The 20,392-nt window shown below is 44.3% G+C and overlaps 1 long non-coding RNA gene across 1 annotated transcript in view; it reads left to right on the top strand.

Moving 5' to 3' along the window:
* The first annotated feature begins 2,470 nt into the window (after window positions 1-2,470).
* LOC139830897 (uncharacterized) overlaps window positions 2,471-20,392 on the top strand; it is a 244,015-nt gene continuing 226,093 nt past the window's right edge. The window contains exon 1 of the long non-coding RNA XR_011744413.1: window positions 2,471-2,604. This is a non-coding gene — a long non-coding RNA (uncharacterized lncRNA). The remainder of the gene's footprint in view (window positions 2,605-20,392) is intronic.

Raw genomic sequence — 20,392 nt, 5'->3', positions numbered from 1 at the left:
AATTTCTTTGATCCATTAATGTCCAGTAGCTTTATGCAATGTCCAGAAGTGTTAACAATGATTGTGTCACCTCTGAACATGTTAATTTTTATTGTCCACTAACCCTCTAATGAGTTTGCTTAAAGTTTGGTGTGGAAGAAGTTTTCAAGGGTCAAGAGAGGAGGATGATATACTATGATCAAGAAGAGTGAAAGCTCTAAGCTTGGGGATGCCCCGGTGGTTCACCCCTGCATATATCAAGAAGACTCAAGCGTCTAAGCTTGGGGATGCCCAAGGCATCCCCTTCTTCATCGATAAATTATCAGGTTCCTTCTCTTGAAACTATATTTTTATTCAATCACATCTTATGTACTTTAGTTGGAGCGTCTGTTTGTTTGCTTTTGTTTTTGTTTTTGTTTGAATAAATGCTTGTGTGGGAGAGAGACACGCTCCGCTGGTTCATATGAACACATGTGTTCTTAGCTCATAATATTCATGGCGAAGTTTCCTCTTCGTTAAATTGTTATATGGTTGGAATTGGAAAATGATACATGTAGTAATTGCTATAAATGTCTTGGGTAATGTGATACTTGGCAATTGTTGTGCTCATGTTTAAGCTCTTGCATCATATGCTTTGCACCCATTAGTGAAGAAATACATAGAGCTTGTTAAAATTTGGTTTGCATGAGTGGTTTCTCTAGAGTCTAGATATTTTCTAGTAAGGTGTTTGAACAACAAGGAAGACGATGTATAGTCTTATAATGCTTGTAATATGTCTTTTATGTGAGTTTTGCTGTACTAGTTCGTGCTTGTGTTTGCTTCAAACAGCCTTGCTAGCCTAAACCTTGTATCGAGAGGGAATACTTCTCATGCATCCAAAATACTTGAGCCAACCACTATGCCATTTGTGTCCACCATACCTACCTACTACATGGTATTTTCCGCCATTCCAAAGTAAATTGCTTGAGTGCTACCTTTAAAATTCCATCATCACCTTTACAATATATAGCTCATGGGACAAATAGCTTAAAAACTATTGTGGTATTGAATATGTACTTATGCACTTTATCTCTTATTAAGTTGCTTGTTGTGCGATAACCATGTTTCTGGGGACGCCATCAACTATTCTTTGTTGAATATCATGTGAGTTGCTATGCATGTTCGTCTTGTCTGAAGTAAGAGAGATCTACCACCTTATGGTTAAGCATGCATATTGTTAGAGAAGAACATTGGGCCGCTAACTAAAGCCATGATTCATGGTGGAAGTTTCAGTTTTGGACATATATCCTCAATCTCATATGAGAAAATTACTAATTGTTGTTACATGCTTATGCATAAAAGAGGAGTCCATTATCTGTTGTCTATGTTGTCCCGGTATGGATGTCTAAGTTGAGAATAATCAATAGCGAGAAATCCGATGCGAGCTTTCTCCTTAGACCTTTGTACAGGCGGCATAGAAGTACCCCGTTGTGACACTTGGTTAAAACATGTGCATTGTGATGATCCGGTAGTCCAAGCTGATTAGGACAAAGTGCGGACACTATTAGTATACTATGCATGAGGCTTGCAACTTGTAAGATATAATTTACATGATACATATGCTTTATTACTACCGTTGACAAAATTGTTTCATGTTTTCAAAATAAAAGCTCTAGCACAAATATAGCAATCGATGCTTTCCTCTTTGAAGGACCATTCTCTCTTTACTTTTATGTTGAGTCAGTTCACCTATTTCTCTCCACCTCAAGAAGCAAACACTTGTGTGAACTGTGCATTGATTCTTACATATTTGCATATTGCATTTGTTATATTGCTTTGCATTGACAATTATCCATGAGATATACATGCTACAAGTTGAAAGCAACCGCTGAAACTTAATCTTCCATTATGTTGTTTCAATACCTTTTACTAAGAATTTATTGCTTTATGAGTAACTCTTATGCAAGACTTATTGATGCTTGTCTTGAAGTACTATTCATGAAAAGTCTTTGCTTTATGATTCACTTGTTTACTCATGTCATTACCATTGTTTTGATCGCTGCATTCATTACATATGTTTACAATATGATCAAGTTTATGATGGCATGTCACTCCAGAAATTATCCTTCTTATCGTTTTACCTGCTCGGGACGAGCAGAACTAAGCTTGGGGATGCTGATACGTCTCCGACGTATCGATAATTTCTTGTGTTCCATGTCACATTATTGATGTTATCCACATGTTTTGTGCACACTTTATGTCATATTCGTGCATTTTCTGGAACTAACCTATTAACAAGATGCCGAAGTGCCAGTTCCTGTTTTCTGTTGTTTTTGGTTTTAGAAATCCTAGTAACGAAATATTCTCGGAATCGGACGAAATCAACGCCAAAGATCTTAGAATCCCCGGAAGCATCCAGAACACACGAGAGGGACCAGAGGGGGGGCACAGGCCCACCACACCATGCCCTGGCGCGGCCTAGGGGGGGCCCGCGCCCCCTAGGGTTTGGCCAGCCCTTCAGCCCTCCGACTCCGACTCTTCGCCTATTTAAGTCGTCGTGACCTAAAACCTCGACACCAATTGACGAAAACCACAGAAACCTTCCAGAGCCGCCGCCATCGCGAAGCCAAGATCTGGGGGACAGGAGTCTCTATTCCGGCACCCTGCCGGAGCGGGGAAGTGCCCCCAGAAGGCTTCTCCATCGACACCGCTGCCATCTCCACCGCCATCTTCATCACCGCTGCTGCTCCTATGAGGAGGGAGTAGTTCTCTATCGAGGCTCGGGGCTGTACCGGTAGCTATGTGGTTCATCTCTCTCCTATGTGCTTCAATACAATAATCTCATGAGCTGCCTTACATGATTGAGATTCATATGATGATGCTTGTAATCTAGATGTCATTATGCTAGTCAAGTGAGTTTTACTTATGTGATCTCCGGAGACTCCTCGTCCCACGTGTGTAAAGGTGACAGTGTGTGCACCGTGTGGGTCTCTTAGGCTAGATTTCACAGAATACTTATTCACTGTTGAATGGCATAGTGAGGTGCTTATTTATATCTCTTTATGATTGCAATGTGTTTGTATCACAATTTATCTATGTGCTACTCTAGTGATGTGTTATTAAAGTAGTTTTATTCCTCCTGCATGTGTGCAAAGGTGACAGTGCGTGCACCGTGTTAGTACTTGGTTTATGCTATGATTATGATCTCTTGTAGATTATGAAGTTAACTATTGCTATGATAATATTGATGTGATCTATTCCTCCTACATATGCATGAAGGTGACAGTGTGCATGCTATGCTAGTACTTGGTTTAGTCTGTTGATCTATCTTACACTAAAGGTTACTAAAACATGAGCATTATTGTGGAGCTTGTTAACTCCGGCATTGAGGGTTCGTGTAATCCTACGCAATGTGTTCATCATCCAACAAAAGTGTAGAGTATGCATTTATCTATTCTGTTATGTGATCAATGTTGAGAGTGTCCACTAGTGAAAGTCTAATCCCTAGGCCTTGTTCCTAAATACTGCTGAGTTACTACTGCTTGTTTACTGTTTTACTGTGTTACTACTGCTGCAATATTACCACCATCAACTACACGCCAGCAAGCACTTTTCTGGCACCGTTGCTACTGCTCATACTTATTCATACCACCTGTATTTCACTATCTCTTCGCCGAACTAGTGCACCTATTAGGTGTGTTGGGGACACAAGAGACTTCTTGCTTTGTGGTTGCAGGGTTGCATGAGAGGGATATCTTTGACCTCTTCCTCCCTGAGTTCGATAAACCTTGGGTATCCACTTAAGGGAAACTTGCTGCTGTTCTACAAACCTCTGCTCTTGGAGGCCCAACACTGTCTACAAGAATAGAAGCTCCCGTAGACATCAGGGCCCGCGCCGCCCTATGGTGGCACCGCCTCGTCGCCCCTTTCCGACTCTGGTTCGACCTGGTACTTTCCGTTTGTTCTGAAAATTTCTGCTATATAATCCCCCGGACCCCTGGAGGTCCGTATATCGTGTTCTCGACGTGTTTTGTTTTGAGCTGTTTCTGCCAGGATTCGCTTCGGATCTAGCGGTGTTATGTCTTCGTCAGGAACTCCGAAGGACAGCCTCCGCAAGGACTTTGGCAACTTGTACATGGACGAGCTGAGGATGCATCCCAAGGAGTTGCTGCTCGTTGATGGGGAGCTGCAGATCAAAGATGTTCAGGGTCCCAAAGGAGAAGGAAGCTTGGAAGACAGGATGGAGAAGCTAGAACAAGAGGTCTTCAACTACAAGAACATGGCTGAGCGTGAGGTGGAAATCTTCCACAAGATTGTGTCTGAACTCATTGCTGAACACGAGAAGGAAACTGCGAAGCTATGGGGCGACATCCTCTCACTTCACGACACCACCAATAAACTCCAAGCTCAACTCTATGATGTTCAGAATCAGAATTGTGAGTATGAAAACAGGTTTAAACACATAAGTCATGCTGCTAGTTTCAGGATTCCCGAGACCAAGATGTCGTTTGTTGATGGAGAGCCTCTTCCTTGGAAGTCTGAAGACGGGAATTCATCACCACCATCGCCAAAGGAGTAATCCACCATCGGTATTGGCATCCCCTTGGTTTGTTCCAAGCTTGGGGGAGTGCCGCGGTATCACATCATCACTACCTTTTACTTTTTACTATCAAGTAGTGTCATATCATGAGTAGGGAAGTTATCGTATAAGATGGGTTGCAGCGTGGAAGTATCTCTCCTTTAGTTTGTCTATGTATCCCTTGGTGTGAGTTATCGTTATGGAATATTAATGAGAAGTCTTATCATTTACATATTGCACACCTTATTTTAGTTTGCAATCTCTACTATATGATTGATCTTGATTTTAGTATTGGTACCACTTTGGGAGCATTGAGTAAATCTATTTGGTCTTGGCAAACTTATCAATGGTCAATAGTAACAACACTTTGAGTTCAAGAAGAATAGAGGAAATACATGTAGAAGATGTTATTATCTCTCTTACCAGTTCTTTGCTTAGTATTCTAGAGTTAAAACTGTTTGTGCTTACAAGTAAGATGCATGATTGTTTCTATCACATGTATATTTGTTTGTTTCCCTCAACTCCTATGCTTGCTAATTAACCTTGCTAGCCAAAGACCTGTACTGAGAGGGAATACTTCTCGTGCATCCAAACCTGAACCCAAACCTATGCCATTTGTGTCCACCATATCTACCTACTGCATGGTATTTTCTGCCATTCAAAGTAAATACTTCATGTGCTACCTTTAAACAATTCAAAATTTATTACTTCTTATTTGTGTCAATATTTTATAGCTCATGAGGAAATATGTGGTGTTTTATCTTTCAGTCTTGTTAGGCAGCCTCCACTAATGGACTAGTGGCTTCATCCATTTATCCTATAATTTTGCAATAAGAGCTGGCAACGGGGTTCCCAGCCCCAATTAATCAACTTTCATTAATAATTCTCTTCACATGTTTTGCCCTGATTCATCAGTAAGCAACTTAATTTTGCAATAGACACTCCTCCATGGTATGAGATTGTTGGAAGGCACCCGAGGATTCGGTTAGCCATGGCTTGTGTAAGCAAAGGTTGGGGGGAGTGTCATCCTTAAATAAACTAAAGTACATGTGTAAACAAAAGAGAAGAGGGATGATCTACCTTGCTGGTGGAGATAACGTCCTTCATGGGAGCCGCTCTTTGGAGGTCTGTTTGGCAAGGGGGTTAGAGTACCCGCTACCAGTCGTTGACAACAACAAACACCTCTCAAAACTTTACTTTTATTCTCTTTGTATGATTTCAAAACTGAAAAAGCTCTAGCACATGATTTAATCCTTGCTTCCCTCTGCGAAGGGCCTGTCTTTTACTTTATGTTGAGTCAGTAAACCTATTTCCCTCCATCTCAAGCAAGCATTTGAGTTGTTGTGATCAAACTATTATATTGTGATTTGCTTCATCATGTCTTTACTCTTTCTTGTTTAGTACAAGTTTTACCTGAATGAATATAGCTTTGAAAGTCATCAATGATTAATATGATTGAGTATGCAAGTTTACCATAAGTTTTAATATGAGAGCGCTGCTCAATAGATAAGTATAATCTGTTAAATGTTCTTTGACCAAGAACAAAGTTTGCCATCACCAATTATGATTTCTTATGCACCTTTATTTGTGATTACCTTATACTTGTTTCAAGTTGAGTTATATGAAGAAGTTGTTTACTATAATGTCTTGTGTGAATGAATATGATGCTTCTTGTCCGTATTTTATTTATCGACTCTTCACTCCATAAACATGTGGTCCTGTTTACCGAGTTCAGTTTCGCTTGGGGACAAGCGAAGTCTAAGCTTGGGGGGAGTTGATACGTCCAATTTGCATCACTATTTTATATCATAATTTGCTGTTATTCATTGATATATTTCATATTGGGACAAAATACTTATGTTATTTCATCTATTTTGCATGTTTCATGATTATTTGGAGATCGCACACCGGAGCCAGGATTCTGCTGGAAAAAGCATCGTCGGGATGCAATATTTCGGAAGATCAACTGTGGAAGGAAATTTTACCAAAAATCCTATTTTTCCAGATGACGAAGGAAGCCAGAAGGGGGAGCCAGCTGGACCCAAGGTGGGCCCACACCATAGGGCGGCGCGGCCCATGGCCTGGCCGCGCCACCATGTGGTGTGGGGCCCACACAGCCCCTTTCGCCTCCTTTTCTTCGCGAAACTCTTCGTCCCGAAAACCTAAGCTCCAGAGGGTACGTCGCGAAGAGACACAGCCGCCTCTGCGGGGCGGAGAACACCAGAGAGAAAAGAGCTCTTCGGCGGGCAGGAATCCGCCGGGGAAATTCCCTCCCGGAGGGGGAAATCGACGCCATCGTCACCGCCATCGAGCTGGACATCATCTCCATCGCCATCGCCATCATCTTCATCATCATCACCGCCATCTCCACCGCAGCACCTCGTCGCCGCTGTAACGATTTGGGTTAGATCTTGATTGTTTGATAGGGGAAACTCTCCCGGTGTTGATCTCTACTTGTTATTGATGCTATTGAGTGAAACCGTTGAACTAAGGTTTATGTTCAGATTGTTATTCATCATCATATCACCTCTGATCATGTTCCATATGATGTCTCGTGAGTAGTTCGTTTAGTTCTTGAGGACATGGGTGAAGTCTAAATGTTAGTAGTGAATTATGGTTGAGTAATATTCAATGTTATGATATTTAAGTTGTGGTGTTATTCTTCTAGTGGTGTCATATGAACGTCGACTACATGATACTTCACCATTTATGGGCCTAGGGGAATACATCTTGTACTCGTTTGCTAATTGCGGGGTTGCCGGAGTGACAGAAACCTAAACCCCCGTTGGTATATCGATGCAGGAGGGATCGCAGGATCTCAGAGTTTAAGGCTGTGGTTAGATTTATCTTAATTACTTTCTTGTAGTTGCGGATGCTTGCAAGGGGTATAATCACAAGTATGTATTAGTCCTAGGAAGGGCGGTACATTAGCATAGGTTCACCCACACAACACTTATCAAAACAATGAAGATTAATCAGCTATATGTAGCGAAAGCACTAGACTAAAATCCCGTGTGTCCTCGAGAACGTTTGGTCATTATAAGTAAACAAACCGGCTTGTCCTTTGTGCTAAAAAGGATTGGGCCACTCGCTGCAATTATTTCTCTCGCATTTTACTTACTTGTACTTTATTCATCTGTTACATCAAAACCCCCTGAATACTTGTCTGTGAGCATTTATAGTGAATCCTTCATCGAAACTGCTTGTCAACACCTTCTGCTCCTCATTGGGATCGACATTCTTACTTATCGAAGATACTACGATACACCCCCTATACTTGTGGGTCATCAGGAAACCCCAGATCCGGGTGTCCCAGATCGGACGATGGCAGCGCGCATCGTCGTTCTACCTGTTGGGGACATTGTTTTTGGAGCAGACAATGGACGGTGGTGGTGCTGAGGTGGAGCGGTGTTTTTCTACTGAGCCGGCGTCGTCGAGTCTCGGCGGCATGGTGCAGCGGAGCTTTGGAGACGGACACAGTGTGATGGACGCGCGCATGATGGTGGTGTCGTCTAGCGTCGTGGTGACGTTGATGGCGGGCCTGGCAAGGTCAATGCGTTGATCTCTCTTGGAGATGGGTCCGCGGAAGAAGGCGGTGGCGATTCTTTGACGTATGCAATGGTGTGCGCTGAGGGTCTGCTAGACTGATTGTGCTTCTCACCCGCCAATGGGCGGCTTGGGCAGGCACTCGGTTCTTAGATGATATGCGTTGGTGCGAGGTCAGGGTAATGGCTCTGTTCTTGGACACCCCTTTCATCGTTCTTATAGGTTTAGCGAGTTGTCGCTAGGAAGGTGGCTTCGAATTGATCTTTGTATTCTCTTTGTAAGGTTTTGTGAATACTCTAATAAAGAAAAGCTATGTGCATCATTTGAATGCAGAGGATGGGGCAATGCTCCCATTTCGAAAAAAATATATCTGTATTTCTCATAAACCTCGTGAAAATGCTCACACATGGTCAAGCCACTAACTACTTAGATCCAGTAATCACTCCACTAGCAACACATGCATGTTCAGTCCTTTTTTTTGACAATCAATACCACATATATTCATTGTAATAAATAGTACATGGTAGAGATACACGAGCTGACTCCAACGATTACAAAATAAAGTCTAAAAGATACTAACAAATCTTCGAGGTCTTCAAATTTTTTCTTCTTCCAGAACACAATCTTGTACTCTCCTGAAGGCAGCCACAGATAGATAATAAACCATAGACCTGTAAATACCGACGAAGGTTCTCCCATAATTTTAATTTGAGCCGCAATGCCAAGGCTGCGTGCACGCACACAACCATTAAACCAGTCATTCAACATCGGCAAGAGTACCAACACCAGTATGTCAGTGAATAACGACCGACTAGCCTTGTCGACGCCGATGGAGAGCCGAGAGTACGAATCACCATTGTTGGGGACGTAGCAGCCGGGATAAAAACTGCGAGGATAATCTTCCTCGCGGCAACAACAACAAAAGATCCAAAATCGATCTGGCGAAGCAAGATCTGAAGGCCCATACCTAGAGGATTGTAATCTTTCAATACCACCGTTGACACCGGGAAGGAGATCTCGCCGTCGAACGAAAGCCCGAAGATCACTTATTGCAGACGATGCCATCTCCATTGAGGGAAAACCAACAAGAAGATGACTACCAAAATCCTAACATAATCAACTGAAAACACTACTTTTATTAAAAACTCCACGCATAGATCGGGTTCCCCACTCCCGACGCCGGCGAAGCCGACCGGAGGAGGGGGAACCGATCTATGGAGGAGACTGAAGTGGAGGCGGCTAGGGTTTGGAGAGGCGGCGGCTGTCTTTTTTCCCGTCACGCGCGTAAGGGAAAAGAAAAGTTATGCATGTTCAGTCCTAACACCGAGGAACCTCACGCAAAGGCCACACCCACGACTCGGCCTTTTACATGCATGTAGCCTAACACTAACGACTAACGTGACAACTAGTAACATTTGTGCATGCAGACCGGATTTCCACACATGCACTTTTCAGTTAGGGTCGTGCTGATAATCCTTCGGAGGATCAGACCCTCCAAACCTCCGACTCTAGCGGTTGACACGTGTCCTTTGCCCCACCTTCCTCCCACTGACCGCACGAGAAGCTCTTCCATGTTCCTTTCCGAAAAGCTCCATGGCAAGACCGTGCTAGCGCCTCCCTCCTAGCTTCTCCTCCGACCGTCCCCGCTGGCAGCCCGCTATCAAGGGCTTCGCCGCCCACCGCCGGCGCACCACCGTGATTCCCTGCAGCACAGACGACCCCGTCTAGTAGCAACCCCGCCAACCGCTCACAGCACCACCATTGACCGCTTGAAGCACCGCCCGCCAATCGCCGGCAGCGCACCGCCGCCAAGCGTCGGCATCACCGCCGCCGGGCGGTAGTAGCACTTTCACTTGGATATGGCAGCACCATCGCCCACCATTGGTAGCAAATGCTCCCGCCGTCAGCAATACTGCCGCCGGGAGTTGCTAGCAGCCAAGCCCGGCTTTGTAGCATCGACAACCAGCCATTGCAGCTCGGTCGGACAATCTTGGCAACACCGGCATGCACTCGTTGCTGCTACCACAGGTCACCGCCGATGCTACCATGGGCCACCCGAGGTGCTGCGAGCCGCCATCAGGTGCTACCACCAACCGTCGCCGGTGCTACTAGCACCTCCGGACTTTGCTTGAAGCATCCTGATTTTGGCCGGTAGCACCATCATCGTCGACCGGTAGCACCGCCGCCCTTTCTTCGTAGCACCACCACATGGCGTATGCAGCTCCTCCGCCGCCTCTCGAAGCAACGCCGGATTGCTGTTGCAGCACCGACGGCCTGGCCTCGCCGCATCGATGCAGCGCTGCCTCCATCTTGATGTAGCATCAACGACCGCCGAGGTGTCGTCTCCCTCTTCTTGCTGCTGCGTCATAGATGCACCGGCGAGCTCGGGTTCCGCATCCGCATGGTAGCCCTTGCAGCAACGGCAGGGGATGGCCATGGCCACCGTGGGACGCGGGGGCGCAGCTAGGTGAAGTATTGGAGTAGAGGAGAAAGGGAAACGGCACAGAGATCAGAGGAAGGAGAAAGCCGTGTGGAAGATGAGATAAGGTTGCTTGTGGGCCCTACTTTGCTGCCTCCCACGTTGGTCGTTTGCTGGACACGTTCGGGGACACGCGTCGCGCGGTCGACCCGGAGGTTGCTAGGCCCTTAGCCTCCGGCTGATTAGAATGATTTTCCTTTCAGTTACGCGAAACATGTTCTCCTTTCACTTTATAAATAATAAATAAAACCAAACGGTTGAATCGTTACAAAGTGATGAGAACATCTTCTTACAAAGCAGACCAAGAATATACCCAAAAAAGCAGACCAAGAATAAACCCCAAAAAAATACACGAAAACTGAAACCGAAGACACTTGAACTGAGACCGAAAGAAACCATAGCTCAATGGTGACACCCCCAAAAGAGTAACGCCTCACACCCCCAACGTTGAGACCAAGACGGTCAATGGTTATCACCGGGAGCCCTGAAGCAGAGAAGGTACCACAAACAACACCCTAAGACAGTTACGACACCTGCATGCATCGCTGCCATTTGCGCCGGAGTGCTGGCCTTTCGCCCACAAGATCTTCGCACTACACGTTTACACACGGTATTTCAGACTGCCCACCGTCACAAGCCATGTGATAAGGGGGTTGCCCGATCTTCTCGGTAAGCACGGTGGTGAAGATGATCACGGGATGAACACAGCAGGGATAACTTGATGATGAAGTGGATGATAACTTGTATGACGCGACGAGATCTCTCGATTGGTCTCTGTCGCCAATGCAACAGCTCTCTACCCTGCAAGATATTCGCAACTCCACACACTTGCGCACGTAGCCGCCGACCACGAAGCGGTAAGTTGCAACCGTCTAATTCCCAATGGAACATCAGATCACACAAAACTTTCAGGATATACACCAAATCAATGCAATATGGTGTAGAAATTCGATAGAGTTGCAAAGCAATCAACTATGAACTAGGGTTTATCTTAAACGTGGTCTAAACCTAATTTGGGGTCGTCCTGGACACTTATATAGGGGTTTAGGACGACCAGGAGTCGAAAATACACATAGAAAACCGACCAGATCGGATCTGATCGAGACAGACTCGAAGTCGGCCGGTCATACGGTTGGTCGACCAGGCATGGGACCAGGCAGGCCGGTCAAAACCGGACCTGGCACCGGGTGGTGACCGGGCTAGGCGTCCAGGCATACTGGATAGTGCCCGGTTGGCACCAGCTGGGAATCCGGTCGGCGTCGGGCTCGGCCGGTCTGGCACCCGGTTGGACCGGGTCTGGGACCGGGCGCGCCGGCGTGGCGGCCGGTCAGACCGGGCCTGGCGCTGGCCTAGACTTCGTCTTCTTCCCTCGCGCATGCCTCCCTCTCCTCCCTCGCGGTTCCATGGGATGTCTTCATGTCCAGCTTCATGGCCAGCTCCATGTCCATCTTCACGTCCAGCTTCTTGTCCAGCTGCTCCTCTCCTCCTCGTGCGACGCTTGCTCCCTCTTCATACCTGATCATACATAAGTAATAGGACTTAGGCAGTATAAAGTTCTCATCGATCAAAGTATCACTTAGGAACAATTTCACCTGTTGTTTGAGGAGCTTCGCACGAGCTCGTGTCATTGGTCCAATCCTGACTTCATTGGACTTGAGCTTCACAGCAGCATCGTCTTCATCTTGCAATGACGGAGGTAGTAGTGTAGTAGTAGGGATGCCCTCATCATCTCCCCCCCCTTCAAAAGGCGTCGACCTCGACGCTCCAAGGTCTTCTCCGTCATATGGTGTCAAATCAGCCACATTGAAAGAATTGCTGACACCAAACTCATCAATTGGAAGATCTATAGAGTGTGTATTATCATTGATCTTGGCAAGCACTTTGTAAGGACCAGCACCACGAGGAAGAAACTTGGACTTCCGTAGCTTCGGAAATCTATCCTTGCGAAAATGTACCCAGACCATATCACCAGGCTTGAACAACATCTCCTTGCGCTTCTTGTTCACTCTTGCAGCATTGCTCTTTTCTTTCTTCTCTATCAACTCTTTAGTCTTCACATGAATTTTTCGCACAAAATCTGCCCTCTTTGATGCCTTCATATTGACTCTCTCATGTATGGGTAAAGGCAACAAGTGAAGTGGAGTAATGGGTTTGAAACCATACACCACCTCAAAGGGACACATGTCTGTGGTAGAATGTACCACCCTGTTGTAAGCAAACTCCACATGCGGCAAAAAATCTTTCCACTCCTTCAGGTTCTTCTTGATCACGGATCTCAACAGTTGTGATAATGTTCTATTCACCACCTCAGTCTGATCATCAGTTTGGGGATGACAAGTAGTACTGAAAAGTAGCTTTGTCCCCAGCTTTCCCCAAAGTGTCTTCCAGAAGTAGCTCATAAACTTCACGTCACGATCAGAAACAATAGTCTTCGGGACTCCATGTAGACGTACAATCTCCCTGAAAAACAGGTTAGCAATATGCGACGCATCGTCGCTCTTATGGCAGGCAATAAAGTGTGATATCTTAGAGAATCTATCCACTACCACAAATATAGAATCATGGCCTCTCTTAGTAAGCGGAAAACCCAACACAAAATCCATACTAATGTCTTCCCATGGTGTAGTAGGTGCCGGTAAAAGAGTATACAAACCGTGAAGCTTCAGCTTGGACTTGGACTTGTTGCAAGTAATGCATCTCTTCACATATCTTTCCACATCCCACCTCATCTTTGGCCAATAAAAGTGGTCAGCTAGCATGAGTAGCATCTTCTCACGCCCAAAGCGACCCATCAAGCCTCCAACATGTGATTCCTGCAATAAGAGCAAACGCACAGACGATTCTAGAACACATAGTTTGTTAGCTCTAAACAAGAACCCATCATGTATGTGATATTTTTTCCATGCTTTACCAATAGCACACAAGCGATATGGTTCAGCAAAATCATGATCAGTGGCATACAAATCACATAGTACTTCTAATCCAGAAATTTTAACATCAAGTTGAGTTAATAGCATATTCTTCCTAGATAGAGCATCAACAACAAATATTACCTTTTCCCTTCTTATGCTTAATAATATATGGAAAAAACTCAATGAACTCAACCCACTTAGCAAGACGCCTATGCAAAGTAGATTGGGCTTTCAGATATTTTAAAGCTTCATGATCAGAATGTATGATAAATTCTTTTGGCCACAAGTAATGTTGCCAAACCTCAAGAACTCTAATTAAATCATACAATTCTTTATCATATATAGGATAGTTCAACTTAGCACCAGAAAGTTTCTCAGAAAAATATGTAATTGGGCGACCCTCGTGCATCAACACACCACCAATTTCAATACCAGTAGCATCACATTCGATCTCAAATTGCTTACTGAAATCAGGAAGTGCAAGCAACGGTGCAGAAGTTAACAATCTTTTCAGTTCATCAAAAGCATGATCTTGTGTTGCGCCCCACTCAAATACAACACCATTTTTAGTCAATTCATTCAAAGGTGCAGCAATAGTACTAAAATTAGGCACAAATCTTCTATAAAACCCATCAAGACCATGAAAATTCTTACTTGACTCACATTTATGGGAGTAGGCCAATTTTGAATTGCTTCAATTTTAGACACATCTACTTCTACTCCATGCTTAGAGACAACATAACCCAGAAATATGACCTTATCTTTGAAAAATGTGCATTTCTAAAGATTACCATAGAGTTTACTATCACGCAACACTTGCAAAAGATGTCTAATATGAATAGTATGATCAGATTCATTGCGGCTTTAGATTAATATGTCATCAAAGTACACAACCACAAACTTGCCAATAAAATCACGCAAAACATGGTTCATCAGTCTCATGAAAGTACTAGGTGCATTAGTTAACCCACAAGGCATTACTAACCACTCATATAAACCAAATTTTGTTTTAAAGGTTGTTTTCCATTCATCCCCCTCTTTCATCCTAATTTAATGATAACCACTACGCAAGTCAATCTTAGAGAAAACAGCAGCACCACTCAATTCATCGAGCATATCCTCTAAACGGGGAATAGGATGACGATATCGAATAGTAATGTTGTTTATCGCTCTACAATCTACACACATGCGTCATGTACCATCTTTCTTAGGAACTAGAATTACAAGAACAACACAAGGACTAAGGCTTATGCGGATATAACCTTTGTCGAGTTGCGCTTGTACTTACTTCTGTATCTCCTTCGTCTCTTCGGGGTTCGTCCTATATGGCGCCCTATTGGGCAGCGTGGCGTCGGGGATCAAGTCTATTTGATGCTCAATACCACGCAATGGTGGCAATCCTGCGGGCACCTCCTCCGAAAACACGTCACTGAATTCCTGCGAAACACTAGAAACACCAAGAGAAATAAGGGTCATATCGTTAGAAACTAAAACCTCACCCTTGTACATGAGCACAAGAGGCATGGCTGTAGGATCCTTACTAAATTCTCTCATGTCCTCTTTGGTGGCTAATAAGACTAAGGAATTCACTCTCTCACTTTTCGTGATATCACTCACGGCATTACAATTCTCTCGCCTATCTAGAGGTGCATCCTCCAAGTGTACTTCAGTTTTCTGACGAGATTCATTGACAATTTGCTGTGGTGACATAGGCTGCAAGGTGATTTTCTTGCCCTTGAACTCCAAGTGATATGTATTGGCGCGACCATTGTGTTGTACAGAACGGTCATAGAGCCATGGCCGACCCAATAGTAGGTGACACACCGTCATAGGAACCACATCAAAATTAATGGAATCCTTATACGGTCCAATCTCAAACTCAACACGCACCATGTGGTTTACCTTCATCTCACCATTGTCGCTCAACCATTGAATATAGTATGGATGTGGATGCGGTAGATACTTCAACTTCAGCTTGGTACACAACTCCTTGCTTGCTAAATTGTGGCTTTTGAGCAATTGTGGGGACTCAAAATAAACTTCAATAAAAATGAATTGTTCTACTTTGGTGAAGCCCAGGATTCAGCAGCCGCATATGCGGATCTGTTTAATTGTGGGCAAGGTCAGTTTCCTATTAGCTATTTGGGAATCCCTATTCATTCTCGGCGATTAACAATTGCTAAATGAAAACTGGTGGAGGAAAGACTTTAGAAAAGTCTTAGTAGTTGGAAAGGTAAAGTTTTATCCCTTGGAGAAAGACGGGTACTCATTAATTCAACACTTACTAACATGGTACTGTATATGATATCCTTCTTCCTTATGGCCAAAGGTGTTCTACACAAGCTCGATTATTATCGATCGAGATTTTTTTTGACAAGGGGATAACGAGAAAAAGAAATATAGACTAGTTGAATGGAGTGTTGTATGCTGTCCTAAAGATATGGGTGGGTTGGGAGTTCATGACACCTTGAGGTAAAAAAACTCAGGCTTACTAGGTAAATGTCTGTTCAAGCTATTTACGGAGGATGGGGTATGGCAGATTCTCATTAAGAGAAAGTACATTGATGAGAAAACGTTATCCCAAATCCTCTGGAAATCTAGGGATTCGTATTTCTAGGCTGGCCTAATGGCTTCAAAGAAGTTCTTCCAATATGGTACTTTTTCAATTAAAAATGGATCGCAGATACTGGGAGGATTCTTGGCTAGGGAATAGGCCTCTTTCCGAACAATACCCGACATATAGTATCGTTGGTCGCAAAAGTGATACCATTGCCTTAGTAATAGCGACCTCACCCCCGCCAGTGACGTTTAGACGAGATTTATATGGTCCGAGACTAGTTGCATGGAATGCCTTACTTCATCGTTCGGAATCCATTCAACTTTCTGTAGGCTCTGATGAATTTCGTTGGAACTTACATCCTAATGAGAATTTTTCTGTAAGTTTACTATACAATGCAATTATCCAACCTGATATGCGAGTTGATAAGAATAAAAAGATTTGGAAGATATAAATACCACTAAATAATTAAGATTTTTTAATGCACATATGCTAGTTATGTTTAAACTCCTAAATTAAAGTGCAAGCAACAAAACTACTTTTTGGAAGGCGCGAAGCATTGAAGAAGAGCAAAGACAATCTTGTTAAATGTAATTGGACTGAAAGTAGTCAGTGTGTGTTTTGTAATCACAATAAGACGATTGAACAACTATTCTTCCAGTGCCGCTTTGTCAGATCTATATGGTCATATATCCAAGTAGCGTCTGATCTGTATCCTCCGACTACTGTAGCCAATAACTTTGGTAATTGGCTTCATGAGCACAAGTTTAGAATGCTTATTAGGGTGGAAGCGCTTGCCATTGTATGGTCGCTATAGCTATGTAGAAATAACAAAGCTTTTAGTGATAAAAATTATTCTTCTTGCAGGTTATTTACAGATATACCGGTACTCTCCGTTCGTCGTCTGCGCTGCAAAAGGTGGAGAACCACGACCTTTTTACGGAGGTCTGTACACGGTTCGAGGCTACGGCGAGGAATACTTTTTCCCAACATGGGTGGCAGGATAATCTACGGATTGGGCCACCTCTTCCCCCTTAGGCGTTTTTATAATTGCTCAAGATTGATATGTAATTCGCCTTTTGTTTTTTCTTTCATGATACTTGAGACTTGAAAAACGGTTGTGTGTATCCTAGCTATGTGACCAGATGTAATTGCTTCATAAACGTAATAAAGCGCCATTATCGAAGAAAGAAATAAATTAAACACCCCTCTGGCTCATCTATCTTGCTCACACAAATGAAATGCTAAAGAAACTTTCTTTTGAGTTAAAATGCTAAAGAAGCTGCAAAGGCCAAATAGTGTGGCTCTTGATTGCAAAAGTGTGACTAGCCAAGCCAAAACCATTTTGGGAGAGATAGACTGCAATCACAGGGAAGCCATTGCACATGTACTCGTTAATCATCCATGTCCGGTGTTTCTACATGCAAAAATTGAATTGCCCGCGAGCTTATATAAGCACGATTTCTTCTCGGCACCAACTCCTTTGTACATATTTTTTCCCCTTTCCCCTCTTTGTTCCCTAGTAAATTGAAATGGAAGTTAACATCTCAGAACAAAAGAGACTGTTGTCTAGGATGCTATGGTAGCGTCAGTGAGAAATTGGAGCAAAACAAATCATCCCTATTGGTAACAGCCGAGGGGTTAGCCCTTTTCTTGTCACCAAACTTGATGTGTCGTGCGGGGAAAGCCGCATAGCGCATCAAATACTTGCAGGGGAGACTTTTTGAGCTGACCAACGAGCCATTTTAGGGTCTCAATGTCTGATTCAGTTGTCGCAGAATTTTCGTCAGCAAGATCACCCTTCTTCAGTTTTATCCTCGTGCGGTACGCAATCTGGCATCAACGTCTCCATGCTACTCGAGGCAGGCCTCATGTCCATGCTGCCAAATGGGGATGGTGTTATCTTTCCTGGCGCCTCACCTATTTAGATGAAACAGGAGACATGGATCAACTTTTTGGTGATTTGAACTATGAACTCTTGCAGTACGGGATTCCTCTGAATACATGTGGGCTTGCTCACGCATTAAGGAAAGTATTGTAATCGTGCTACAGAGTTACCTTTGTGTGTATATATGTTATTTTTCTATTTTAGTATGGTTAAATACTTAAATATAATATTTAAATAGATATATCCAGATGTGTGAGTCTACCAAATATCCTAATAGAGGCTTGTTAGGTACGATTCTTTGATTTAGTTGTAACTCACCTGAAATTATGTGAAGTGTCAACATGTGATTTAATTTGTCCATGATTATGCCATTTCTATCTTTGACTAGCTAGCACTACTTATCTATTTTATCTTCTGTGTCAAGTCTTCCATCTTCAGAGTATTACTAACCAGAGCACGGTGCGGGGGAGCTGCATGTGGCGAGAACATGATTAGCACAAGGGTTGGTGAAATGTGTAGAACGGATACTTGTTATCATTCTAGGTATACCGCTGGTAGCAAGGACCGGCTCTAGGGTTTCAGAGACCGAGGGCAAACTCCACGAATGGTCGAGCAGGGGAAGTTCTTTTGTGTCCATCATCAATGATATTGTAAAGCCACATGTAATTTTTCATTAACACTAAATATCTGATAGATTTTCTTATCTATGTTCTACACCATGTAATATAGAAAGCTACATGAGACAAAAATGGGCCTTTTTCTACCTAAATTTTGGTAGTTTTCCTGGTTTTTCTTGTCGAGGGTGCCTCGATAAGGTCTAAAAAAAGATTCTAAATCATTCACCCCCCCCTCACCGCTCTCGCTTGTGAACAGTTCCCTTGAGAGTCTTCCTTTCTCAGCCGGCTCCCCTCTCCCTCTCCTCCGGTGGCTTCGCCGGCCGGAGTGATTGGGAGAGGGGAGGCCGGTCCCTCCTTGTAGATAGTAGTCTAGGTTTAGTTGTTGTTCCCTCAGTGGAGTTTGGCGTCATGCTGTCGGATTGTGAGCTCTTCGCGCCATCGGGCGGCATTGAGGGGCAATGGATGGAGGCCTTGGTGGTGTTGGCGGCATGGTGTCGGTGGCTGCTGCTCAAGATCTTCTCCTCTCAATCGAAGAATAAGCTCGAGGACACTAGCCTGGCTCTGGATCCAGATCTGGAGGCCATGGCTGGTTCAGTCTGAAGCTCTGTGGCGGTTGCCCAAGATCTGAGGCTTCTTTTCGTTGCTCGACATGGTGGTGAGAACGGGATAGGGCTCTTGGTCTTGGTGCTCCTACTTTCATATATGCACCAAGGGAGTATTGAAGCTGCTCCTGGGAGTTCCTCCACGACGGTCCTTCATCGACCGCCATCCAAAATGGTCGTCCGGCGGCCACTCCCTTCTCCTTCGTTGTAGACGGTTTTCTACGGCCGGCAACTGCGAGTCTACACCAACCTCCAGGACAAGATGCCAAGACGGAGGCCCTTCTACAGCACCAGTGCAGTTGGCTCCCGGTGCCTCGCCCCAAGTGGTTCTGTCCCCGGCGCCATGGTACTTGGCTGCGCTGAGGTGCAGCGGCACAGCGGCGCAGGAGCCGGACCTGATTGCTTTTCCAGATTTATCTTTAGGGTTCTTTGTGGATTTTTTTTGGAATGGATTGTAATTTTCTTTTCCTTTTGGTCCTCTATGTACTTCCCCATGCCACCGCTGAAATGAAAGCTTCTCGGTCCCTCTGGGACCATCCCTTGTTCAAAAAAAAAAAAAAAAGATAAGGTCTAAAAGGTTGGATGCCTCGCTATTTGGTCTCCTGCGCGGGCAAGCTGCATGGGCTTCCTTTTGGATGGGTTCCATCGACCCAGCATGCCATGGACTTTCATGTATCTGCATATACCCGCACGGTCATCTTCTTCGTTGCACTTGTACTGGCAGCGTGCCCTTCCGTTTCCTACACTACCGATAAGTCCATAGTGGTAGCATGCCCCCAGGAGAGCACACTGCGGGGTAAATGCTTGCCCTGTGCATGGCTGGGCCCACTTTGCCCTCTTCCACTGATTAAATCCTGCCCTAGTTTTACGACACACCTGAGTAGGCATTGTGACTAGCTTATCGAAATCTGTTACGCTCAAGCCAGAGGGTACCGAGTCACTAGATCACCATCGAGTTTAGTTCCTTCCGATCCAGTCATGGCACAACATCAGATAGCTTGCTCCACCAAGTGTCAATGATTGCCGACGCATCTGGTGTGATTAATTTGTGCCATCAAAACCTTACACATGAGAAATCTGAAGACAATAATATGATTTAACAGAAAAAAAAGACGAGGAAAGAGACATCTCAACACATGTATGTCTGGAACTTACAACTAGTACAATCTAGTAATGAAGATCAATTTTCCAAATGTATTGTTTCGGGAAATCTTCCAATGAGGCAAGGTGTGTATGGAAAAGATGCTTCAATGT

The sequence above is a fragment of the Lolium perenne genome, chromosome 4 (assembly GCF_019359855.2).
Source record: "Lolium perenne isolate Kyuss_39 chromosome 4, Kyuss_2.0, whole genome shotgun sequence".
Lineage (NCBI taxonomy): Eukaryota > Viridiplantae > Streptophyta > Magnoliopsida > Poales > Poaceae > Lolium > Lolium perenne.
This window is presented reverse-complemented; position numbering and strand designations above follow the sequence as displayed.